Source organism: Eriocheir sinensis, chromosome 69 (assembly GCF_024679095.1).
Source record: "Eriocheir sinensis breed Jianghai 21 chromosome 69, ASM2467909v1, whole genome shotgun sequence".
Classification (NCBI taxonomy): domain Eukaryota; kingdom Metazoa; phylum Arthropoda; class Malacostraca; order Decapoda; family Varunidae; genus Eriocheir; species Eriocheir sinensis.
The window spans coordinates 2,139,786-2,150,940 of NC_066577.1; the positions used below are offsets into that span (position 1 = coordinate 2,139,786).

At 42.1% G+C, this 11,155-nt stretch overlaps 2 long non-coding RNA genes across 2 annotated transcripts; one reads left to right on the forward strand and one right to left on the reverse strand.

Moving 5' to 3' along the window:
* Positions 1–229: 229 nt before the first annotated feature.
* LOC126988366 (uncharacterized) lies at positions 230–1,823 on the reverse strand. The gene is made up of 5 exons (XR_007741841.1): positions 1,737–1,823; positions 1,510–1,616; positions 1,196–1,265; positions 883–1,135; positions 230–270 (listed from the first exon to the last, which is right to left on the reverse strand). It is a non-coding gene; the product is annotated as an uncharacterized LOC126988366 (long non-coding RNA).
* Positions 1,824–4,817: 2,994 nt separating this feature from the next.
* Positions 4,818–7,030, forward strand: LOC126988365 (uncharacterized). The gene is made up of 3 exons (XR_007741840.1): positions 4,818–5,231; positions 6,017–6,078; positions 6,960–7,030. It is a non-coding gene; the product is annotated as an uncharacterized LOC126988365 (long non-coding RNA).
* The last annotated feature ends 4,125 nt before the right edge of the window (positions 7,031–11,155 follow it).

Below are 11,155 nucleotides of genomic sequence, written 5' to 3' on the forward strand. Positions count from 1 at the left end.
GAACCGTGAAATGTGTGTGTGATCCCGTGCAGCAGCAGGCGGCGTGACCCTCTGCCGCCAGTGACAACACCGGCACAGCGTGAAGCCTGCCACACGTATTACCGGAAAACACTAAACGTCACAAAACTAACCAAACTAAATAAAACCAGACCTGACCTGACCAAACTAAATAAAACCTGACCTGACCTAACCAAACTAAATAAACCTGACCTGACCTGACCAAACTAAATCAAACCTGACCTGACCTAACCAAACTAAATCAAACCTGACCTGACCTAACCAAACTAAATAAAACCTGACCTGACCTAACCAAACTAAATAAAACCTGACCTGACCTAACCAAACTAAACTCACCTGACCTGACCTGACCTAACCAAACTAAATAAAACCTGACCTGACCTAACCAAACTAAATAAAACCTGACCTGACCAAACCAAACTAAATAAAACCTGACCTGACCTGACCAAACTAAATAAAACCTGACCTTACCTAACCAAACTAAATAAAACCTGACCTGACCTAACCAAACTAAATAAAACCTGACCTGACCTAACCAAACTAAATCTAACCTGACCTGACCTGACCAAACTAAATAAAACCTGACCTGACCTGACCAAACTAAATAAAACCTGACCTGACCTAACCAAACTAAATAAAACCTGACCTGACCTGACCAAACTAAATAAAACCTGACCTGACCTAACCAAACTAAATCAAACCTGACCTAACCAAACTAAATCAAACCTGACCTAACCAAACTAAATCTATCCTGACCTGACCTAACCAAACTAAATCTAACCTGACCAAACTAATCTCACCTGACCTGACCTGACCAAACTAATCTAACCTGACCTGACCTAACCAAACTAAATCAAATCTGACCTAACCAAACTAAATAAAACCTGACCTGACCTAACCAAACTAAATCTAACCTGACCTGACCAAACTAATCTCACCTGACCTGACCTGACCAAACTAATCTAACCTGACCTGACCAAACTAAATCTAGTGTAACCTGACCTAAATAAACTAAATCTAAGCTGATCTGACCTGACCAAAGCAAATCTAGTGTAACCTGACCTAAATAAACTAAATCTAAGCTGATCTGACCTGACCAAAGCAAATCTAGCGTAACCTGACCTAAATAAACTAAATATAAGCTGATCTGACCTGACCAAAGCAAATCTAGTGTAACCTGACCTAAATAAACTAAATCTAGCCTAGCTTGACGATATCTGATCTAACCAATCTAAATCTAACCTACTCTGACCTAGCCAAATGAAATCCAGCATATAAACTAACTATATCCAGCATAACCTGACCTGGCCAAATGAACTCTAGCCTGACCTAACCAAATGAAATCCAGGATAACCTGACCTCACCAAATGAAATCCAGCATATAAACTAACTATATCCAGCATAACCTGACCTGGCCAAATGAACTCTAGCCTGACCCAACCAAATGAAATCCAGGATAACCTGACCTCACCAAATGAAATCCAGGATAACCTGACCTCACCAAATGAAATCCAGCATATAAACTAACTATATCCAGCATAACCTGACCTGGCCAAATGAACTCTAGCCTGACCTAACCAAATGAAATCCAGGATAACCTGACCTCACCAAATGAAATCCAGCATAACCTGACCTCACCAAATGAAATCCAGGATAACCTGACCTCACCAAATGAAATCCAGGATAACCTGGCCTAACCAAATGAAATCCAGGATAACCTGACCTCACCAAATGAAATCCAGGATAACCTGACCTCACCAAATGAAATCCAGGATAACCTGACCTCACCAAATGAAATCCAGGATAACCTGACCTCACCAAATGAAATCCAGCATAACCTGACCTCACCAAATGAAATCCAGGATAACCTGACCTCACCAAATGAAATCCAGGATTACCTGACCTAACCAAATGAAATCCAGGATTACCTGACCTCACCAAATGAAATCCAGCATAACCTGACCTCACCAAATGAAATCCAGGATAACCTGACCTCACCAAATGAAATCCAGCATAACCTGACCTCACCAAATGAAATCCAGGATAACCTGACCTCACCAAATGAAATCCAGGATAACCTGACCTAACCAAATGAAATCCAGCCTAGCCTGACGTAACCAAATGAAATCCAGGATAACCTGACCTCACCAAATGAAATCCAGGATTACCTGACCTCACCAAATGAAATCCAGCATAACCTGACCTCACCAAATGAAATCCAGGATAACCTGACCTCACCAAATGAAATCCAGCATAACCTGACCTCACCAAATGAAATCCAGGATAACCTGACCTCACCAAATGAAATCCAGCCTAACCTGACCTAACCTGACACCATTCAGGCCAGAGCGGCCTGCACATGACACGGTGGCCGTAGAGTCGAGGGCCAAGATCAACGTGGTCTTACTGTGGCTATTATAATTATCCGTCTCCACAACAAACGATGGATCAAAACGCTCAAACAAACCAAAAAACAATAAAATCAAAGAAAAAAACACCACAATGGCAAGCGGCAATAAAGGACGCAAATACTGCACAAAGGCGTCCTTCGTAGTGGGCCGGGTGTTATTCTGGAATTTTACTGATTAGTTTGGGTTAGTTTTGTTATGTTTAATTTTTTACAATATTCTGCCAATAATCTACTGCTAGGGAGGAGGGAACAGCTGGTAATGGTGTGTCCCTAATAACTGGAAGTGACTGCTGATGTGAGTCTTGACCCCTAAAGGACAGGCTACTGCTAGGGAGGAGGGAACAGCTGGTAATGGTGTGTCCCTAATAACTGGAAGTGACTGCTGATGTGAGTCTTGACCCCTAAAGGACAGGCTACTGCTAGGGAGGAGGGAACAGCTGGTAATGGTGTGTCCCTATTAACTGGAAGTGACTGCTGATGTGAGTCTTAACTCCCATGCAAGTGAAGTAGAGAGGCTTGGGTGTACTTCTGGAGCAATACCCAAATGATGCCTCAGAACACTCACCGGAATGAAAAATCTATCAAATAAATGAAAGAAAAAACACCCAAAACAGGCAGCGGCAGGAAGGCACAAAAACAGCACAAAGGTGTCCTTCACAATGACACGGGTGGAGGTATACAGCAGGGAGACGGGTGTACGGTACTTCTGGAATTTACCACATATAGTTAGGTCAGGTCAGGTTGGGTTAGATTTACTTTGGTTAGTTTTGTCAGGCTTAATTTTTGAGGATAAATACATGTGATAGGCCTCACACTGTAGTGACACGACTAGCCTGATGGGTGAGCCTCCCATAACCCACTTAGCCAGGGGGGCACCTCTTTGGCCCACTGGTAAAGGAGTGGCTCTCCCGTTACGGGGCAGGGCGGCGGCAGGTGCACGTCAGGCATTGAAAAGTCAACCTTTCAGTGGTTTCTGGAAAATAAAACTTTCTCCATAATAAACAGCATCATATTTTGCACTGAAATAAAGCGTGTCTCAAAATTAGTACCACCTAGGCTCCTGTCCTTCCCTCAACAACCCCCGAGCAGCCACCTGAGACCCCAAAAGCTGGAAATGTGTAAGCTTGGGTGTGATTCTGAAATAATACCAAGCTGTCACCTCAGCCATAAAAAGCCTGAAACAGGTAAACTTGACATGGGGCAGCTTGGGTGTGATTCTGAAATATTGCTGACCCATCACCTGAACCGGTAAAATTCTAGTGTTTGCCCATACTCCCCCCTCCCCCCCATACAAGCCTGGGGACCTGGTGGGAATGCGGGGTTTCGGGTGGGGGACACGAAATCCGTCGCGTTCGCGTATTTTTTTTAGTGTGGGGGGGGGGGGAACTCCCTATATCTAGGGAAATTCCCTAAATTTAGGGATTTTCTCCTCCCACCACCACTAAAATAAGCGTTTGCGACGAATTTAATGTTTCCCATACGAAAACCACGCACTCAGTGGATCCCCAAGCTTGTTTTGGGAGAGAAGCGTAGTGAACCCACCAAACGATGCTCACCTCACCATCTGGCGTGGCACCGGCGGCCATCTGTGCTCACATAAACGCCTCCACCACACTCATGCCCTCCCTCTCTAGCAGGTTGTCACCTCATCGCAAGGTTTCTGTCCGCCAAGTAGAGTCCGTGGCACCAAACACAGTGTATCTTCATTGTTTATCACTGACACAAGTAAAACCACCGGCTAGCCGGGATCCATCCAACACCGCGCCTTTAACACTACTGCGGCTTGTGCAGGAAGTGCAGGCTCTCGAACCTCTTGCCCGAGCTGTTCGAACACGTGAATCCCTACTGACCGGATTTTGAATCTGCTTCACGGGCTCGTATTCCCAGTATACAAGGTGATTGTGGATATTGACTCCGCGCCTCCAGAATACGATAATACGCCTCCATATATCATAGTAAAAAAAACAAAGTACTTAAAAGTAAAGAAGCCGAATTAATCCCCTTCCCCCAACGATCTTGGGGGACCTGCGTGAACTCGGGGTATTTGGGTGGGGGAGCATATTTAAACTACTCCAACCGAGCTTTACGACCTGCCAGGGGCCGTATACACAAACGTTCTCAGCATCGCTAAGTGCACTTAACGGCAAAGAATCGTTAATTTTTCTACTTAAAATGGCGCCGGGCCGCTTAGCGCTGGAGCTGGAGCACTTAGCGGGCGGAAAATTTAAGGCGGGGAAGGGGCTCCCATAGCAGCGTTAAAAATGTATAAGTATTGCAAAATGGCGGATTACAGCGGGAGGAAAGGCATCACCTCCTAATATATCTGCCTCGTCAAGATGAATTGGAGGCGTTTAAGGATTTGAAACTCATCCTGAAATATCCGTGGACTGTGCTGACCGTGCTGAGATGAGTGGTTCGGCGAGGCGGACCTTGGAAACACCTACATGGCCATCACGACTGAAGTGGTGTTCACCGACAGGTAAAATGCAGGTGCAACCTTCACAGACTGACAGAGATTGAGTGATAACAGACACTGGAGACCCTCCAGGCGATGGCTGGTGACCGCCTGCCACCATCCACAGGTTGTCACACAAGGAGCCCTGGGAGTAACCTTGCCGGAAGCCCCGCGGGCCGCAGTGCGTGGCTGGCGTTATACAGCCCCCAGCCATCGCCTGGAGACATCCAGTGTCTGTTATCACTCACCTTAGGTAGTCTGTGAAGGTCCAGTCATCACTGGTGCACGTGTATCTTACCTGTGATCAACACCGGCAGCCACAGACTCCTGCCCAATGAACGAACACAGGTGAGCCAATATTTTACCTCGCCAGACTTATCCTTTAGAATAGATAGATAGAATAGAAACTCTTTTAACCTAACACACCTGTTAATCTTGTGACTGACTTCAACAAACGTTTCCCACCAACCTTACCCAACCCAAAACAATACCTATTTGGGTCACTAGTGTCTGTTATTTCATTATTACCTCACTAACCTCCCAGCGGCGATAAGCCAAACCTAATCATATTAACCTAACCTGGGTAAATTTATCATTGACATATAGTTATTTCAACTTAATCTGTTATTTAAGATAGCCAGTGTTAACCAAATCAACTATTATTTAGAAAAGTTGATATTTTTAACCTAACGTTAAGTGTCCTAACAAAATTACCTTCCTTTGCTTATTTTTAGTAACCAAACCAAATCAATTTGACGTATCGGTAGCTCTTAAAGGGAATCCCTGGGTGTTGCAAAATGATACTATACCCATGCTAGCTAGCATTCTAGTATTGTTTTATTTGTTTTGGTCATGTCTTTTTTTTCACACTTGAAATTAATTAGTTCACAGTATATTATGGCTTTTGTTATTTGCAGCTTCCTTTCTTATGAAGATCTAAAAGTGAATTTTATGATTATTCTCAGTCTTACTTCCAAATAGCTATAAAAGTCAATCAACAATGCTAAAATCTTTATGAACAAAAAAAATTGCAAATTGGTCCATGAGTCAAGAGTTTTGACTTCTGGACAAGTATAGATATAGATATTGGGCAGGTGCCAAAGCATTTCTAATTGTAATGTATCTATTTGCAGTGATCGTGATGACATTGACAACAACGAGCAGGTCCTCCTAGACCTAGAGTGACCTCAAGCTGGTATTCGCCACATAACATTATTGTATAATCATTTAGTTTTTGTCATCCAGCATCAAGAAATCATTCCCATGCAAGAATATAATGCACAGTATAAGAAACTTCACTTGCTAGAAAATAAGACAATGTTGCCAGCCCATATAGTGTGCACTGTGCAGTAAATAACTCATGTAGATAATGCCTGTTATTCTATCACATACTTCTGTCGATGCAATGTCTTTTAGTTCTTGCTAAGGGTATATTAATTACTAATCCATTCTTATTTCTCCGACCACCATTTCCTGTGTCAATACGTCAGTCAGCTCAGTTCTTTTATTTTCTTAGCTTGTGTTTTGCAATTCTTTGCCAATTAAATCACTGGACACATCTTAATAAATAATACAGATTTAATTATCATATATCAGTCCCATAAGTTTATTTCAGATGCTCTTAAAACAACATCTGTCCATTCATAGTCCAGCTTAACCGTGTAGCAGCAACAGGCCAAATTTGTGGCTTTACCGAGTACCAGCAACGGGCCACATTTTTGCCATGATATAAACCCCCCAAAATAGATGATGCATCAACTGATCACAAATGCGTTGATATATATTATGAAATGGTTTGCGTGAGTGATGATTTTTTCTCATTTTTCTTGCTCGGAGGGACCTTTAAGAAACGTGATCCCTGCAGCTACCAGGTTAACCTCTTTTAGTATAGTACACTAATCAAGAAAAAACATCCCGATTTTTATATATGTATATATATATATATATATATATATATATATATATATATATATATATATATATATATATATATATATATATATATATATATATATATATATATATATATATATATATATATTATGTAGTTTATTTGAACTTGTACTCATATTTCAGGGCCAAACATGATGTGGAAGAAGAAATCAGTTGTCTCCATCAGTCGGGTTTGTGCCATGGCAGCTTTTTCCAGCTGTCCGACAGAGGTCCAGTCCATGCCATGAAGAAATTCAGCCCCCAACAAGGAGATGGCATGCCAGAGATGGATCTGCAGCTTCTCCTCCAATCAGTCAATCCTTGCAATCCTTTTTCTCTTTTCTCTCCTTCTGTACCACCATGCTTACACATAACTGATCCAAGGTACTTAAAATCATTAACCTCCTCCATTTCTTCACCATTCAAAATTATTTGGCATTCTTTTTCACATTCAATGGGCACTCTATATGGGCATACAAAATCTACAACCTCCCTTCTACCCTGCTCACTCACTCTGCTCACAAACCATCACTTTACTTTTGTTGACATTTATTTTCAACTTTCTCCTTTTACATACACTATCAAACACTGACCAAATTTTGTAAGTCACTTTCATTTTCTGCAATGAGCACTGTGTCATCAGCAAATAAGATTGAATTCATCACCCACTTCCTTCCCTCCCTCAGCATACATTTTTACTTCAATTTCCCCAACTTTGCTCTTCATTTTCATAACACCATCCATATAAATATTGAACAACCATGGTGACATGACACACCCCTGCCTTAAGCCCACTTTCATCTCAAAATGTTCACTTGTTTCTCCAGTAATTTTGACACATGCAGATGCATCCTCATAGAAAGACTTTATTGCATTAAGCAGTTTTCCTCCCACACCATATACCTTTAAGATGTCCCATGTACAATGCCAGCCAATCGACTCTGTCATAAACTTTCTCTAGAATACCTAGATCCATGAAGGCAGCATAGTATTTTTTACTTTTGCTAATATTTTTTCTACTACCAACTTGAACGAAAAATCTGATCCACACATCCCCTTCCCTCCCTGAAGTCTCCTTGTTCTTCACTGATTTTCTCTTCTGTAAGTCTTTGCACAATCTCAATTAGGACTTTTCCATATACCTTTCCGGGTAGCCTACACTCAGCAGACTTTTTTTTTTTTTTTTATTTTTTTATTTTTATTTTTTTACGTCGCTGCCTGTTGCGCCGGTAGGCATCTTCCTGGTGGGGCCTGATGGTCGGCCCAAGGCTTCTTCCAGGTGGGGCCTGATGGTCGGCCCAGCCCGTTCTGGCGCAGGCGAGTGTTTATAGTGGCGCCATCTTGCATTGGCTCATGCTGCCCCCCGGAACTCGTTCTTGATTCGCTTGGACGGCTTCCTCTAGAGTCCGGGTTGATGGGTGGTCTTCAGGACAACATGTGGGTAGTTTTAAGCCACTCGGCGGTGACTGAAAAATCCGAGTGGTAGCGTGAGGATTTGAACCCGCGTCGTCCATCACGCGGTGAATGTGGGCCCAGTACGCTACCATTTCGGCCACCGCCTACCCTATACCCCTACAACTCCCACCTCGCCTCTCCTGCCCTTCCTTTTGTAAACTGGGACCATGATGGCTTTTGTCGAGTCTGCTGGGACCTCCCCCCCCCCCCCTCCCAGGCCACTTCACGTATCTTGACCATTCATATAGTAACTTCATCTCCACACTTCAACACTTCTGCTGTGATTCCACTCAATTCATTCATCATCATCATCTCATCAACGCCTGCTCCTAGGAGCTCCCACCAGGGGATTGCCACGGCAGAAGTTTCCATCTTTCTCTATCCAGACACTCCCTCCTTGCCTGCTCAAAGTTTCTCCAGGATCTTTCACCCTTCTCCCTAACGTACTCTTGCACCCTATCCGTCCATTTCACTGGAGGTCGTCCTCTAGCATTCCCTTCCTCTATCTCACTCCCATACACCCTTCTGGTCATCTTACTCTCCTCCACTCGCTCCATGTGGCCAAACCAATTTAAAGTCTGTCACTTCACTTCTTCCACCACTCCACACTTCTTCCCTTCACCACCGTGACACATTCCAAAATGCTCGTACACACTTTCATTACTCATTCCATCCATTCTACTCACACCACAAGCACTCCTCAAATAACAAATTTCCACTGCCTGCACTCTAGACCTCTGACTTTCATTCCAGGCCCATGTTTCACTTGCATATGTGAGGGTTGGTACTATTATTGTATTTTTAACTGATAACTAATCCAAGGTACTTAAACTCATTGACCTCCTCCATTTCTTCACCATTCAAAATAATTTTGCATTCTTTTTCACATTCAGTTCCCTCTCTATATGGGCATTTAAAATCTACAACCTCACTTTTACTCCCCTCACAAACCATCACTTTACTTTTGTTGACATTTACTTTCAGCTTTCTCCTTTTACATACACTATCAAAATGAGCACCGTGTCATCAGTAAACAGGATTGAATTCATCACCCACTTCCTTCCCTCAGCATACATTTTTACTCCAACTTCCCCAACTTTGCCCTTCATTTATCTCATGACACCATCCATATAGATATTGAATAACCATGGTGACATGACACACCCCTGCCTTAATCCCACTTTTAACTCAAAATGTTCACTTGTTTCTCCACTAATTTTGACACATGCAGATGCATCCTCATAGAAAGACTTTATTGCACTGAGCAGTTTTCCTCCCACACCATAAATCTTTAAAACATCCCACAATGCAATCCAATCCAATTGACTCTGAAGAAAAATATCTGATTGATTCCATCAGTTCCTGCTGCTTTTCCATTTTTTAATCTTTTCATTGCTTGATTTACTTCTTCATATGTTATACTTCTTTCTTTATATACTCCTCCTCTACCTCCACTCAAAACTGTTGTTGTTACAGCTGCTGGACGTCCATCCTCAAAATTCATTAAGTTTTCACAGCTTCTCCGTCTTTCAACATCTTTCCATTCTCATCCATAATTTCATTAATTGGGGTGATGCATTTCTTACGTTTTTTACTTCTTTCCAATATGATTTCCTGTTCCCTTTATACTTTTCACTTAGTCTTTTTCCAAAGTCTTCATCATCTCTCTTCTTGCTTTCTTTTATTGCTTGTTTTAATTTCATTTTGCATTCTCTATATTTCTTTTTCCTTTCCCTTTTTACTTGCTCAGCCACATTTCTTTCGTGAGTTTTCTTAAAAAAGTTCCCTTTATTCTTTTACTGTCCTCCTTATCTCTTCAGTCTACCGTGAATTTCCTTGTATTTTTCCATCCCTCACCACTTTCATTCCTACCACTTTTTTGTTGTAGTTAACACTACTTTGAATGTTCCAAAAACTTTTTCAATATCTATCTGTACTATCTTTCACACTTTCCCATTTTTCACTTAAGGCCTCTGCCATTTCATGTTATACTCATCTTTTATTTCTTTTCCTGTAACTTTTCTATCTTCAGTACTTCCTTTTTTACTTCACCTTTCTTTTCAAACACCCACTTTTGCAAGATGGTCAGACCCATCGAACATTCCGCTTACTACCTTCGCGTCACAAATATCCTTTCTCAGTCTTCCATCTACTGCCACATAATCAATTAATCCTTTCTGCTCATAATCCCCCTCCTCCATGTGTATATGTGGATATTATAGACAACAGTAATAAAGCCCTACACATCAGAAGCTGTATTGCTTTGCCTGGGTTATGCAGATGCTGTAGTATTAGTGGAAGGACTTTGCCTGATCCTAAATGACTTTGGTATGGAATGGAAACTTATCTTTAAACATAATAATGGAAATTCACACCAGCAGTAGGACAGCGGGTGCTGGGAAACAATATCTTAGAGGTAATAGAAACACAAGGTTATTTAGGATTTGAGATAAGCAAGGAGGCCATAGGAGAAAGCACAAAGAAAAGTAAATGAAGCCAAGGTAGGGAAAATGACAGGTGTTAACATCAGTGGTAGAGAAGGGAAATTAGCCAGTATGAATATGGAAGTTGCCTTTGGATGGGGAAGGTAGTAACCCCACAGCTATCTTGTATGGGTCAGCAGGACTAACACTGAAGATGTCGGGAGATTAGAAGTCATTCAAGACCAGTTGGCATGATAGTGTTCACATGCTCTCGGGAAATGGGGTGGAGCTTCAGAGAAAGGTTAACAAAGGGGAAGCTGAGTTTCAAAGAGAGGAAATGAGTGAACACTGGTGGGCCAAATTAATAAAACACTGGAAATTGAAGACAATCCCCTTTGGAGAAAGGAAATATACAGAGAGGGAAAGCATATGATGACACTGGAGCAGAGTGAAACAATGTGC